General features: G+C 33.7%; 1 non-coding gene across 1 annotated transcript; it reads left to right on the forward strand.

Moving 5' to 3' along the window:
* Positions 1-338: 338 nt before the first annotated feature.
* On the forward strand, positions 339-445 carry LOC117030677 (U6 spliceosomal RNA). The gene has a single exon (XR_004424439.1). It is a non-coding gene; the product is annotated as a U6 spliceosomal RNA (small nuclear RNA).
* The last annotated feature ends 483 nt before the right edge of the window (positions 446-928 follow it).

Raw genomic sequence — 928 nt, forward strand, 5'->3', positions numbered from 1 at the left:
AAGCTAAAAGTGTTTCTTTCTTAAGATCAGGAATAAGTCAAGCATGTCCACTTTCACTGCTTTTATTCCACATAGTAGTAGAAGTCCTAGCCACAACAATAAGACACAAGAAAGAAATAAGATACATCCAAATTGAAAAGGAGTAAGTAAAATTGTCATTATTTGCAGATGACATGATGCTATATGCTTTTATAGAGAACCCTACAGATTCCACCAAAAAACTATTACAACTCATAAACAAATTCAATAAAGAAGCAGGATACGAAATTAATTTCAGGAATCAGTTTTTTATACATCAAAAATGAACTGTCAGAAATAAAAATTCAGAAACTCCCATAGTGCTCACTTCAGCAGCACATATACTAATATTGAAATGATACAGAGAAGATTAACATGACCCTTGTGCAAGGATGACACACAAATTCATGAAGTGTTCCACATTTTTTTCTGACAACAAGGTCAGATCCTCCAGACAGAAAATCAATATGGAAACAGCGGCCTTAAATGACTCATTAGACCAGTTGGATTTAATCGATATTTTTAGAGCATTTCACCCCCATGCTCCAGAATATACGTTCTTCTTGAGCACACGTGGAAGCTTTTCCAAGATAGACAACATGTTAGGCCACAAAACAAGTCTCAAAAAATTTAAGAAAACTGAAATCATATCAAGTGTCTTTTAGTGCTATGAAATTAGAAATCAATTACAAGAAAAAAACTGATAAACACACAAATACATGAGGCTGAAAAACATGTTACTAAATAATGAATGGGTCAACAATGAGATCAAGGAAGAAATCAAAAAATACCTTGAGACAAACGAAAATGAAAACACAATGACCCAAAATCTGTGGGATGCAGTGAAACCAGTCCTAAGAGGGAAATTCATAGCAATGCAAGCCTACATAAAGAAACAAGAAAAATCCCA

Source organism: Rhinolophus ferrumequinum, chromosome X (assembly GCF_004115265.2).
Source record: "Rhinolophus ferrumequinum isolate MPI-CBG mRhiFer1 chromosome X, mRhiFer1_v1.p, whole genome shotgun sequence".
NCBI lineage: Eukaryota > Metazoa > Chordata > Mammalia > Chiroptera > Rhinolophidae > Rhinolophus > Rhinolophus ferrumequinum.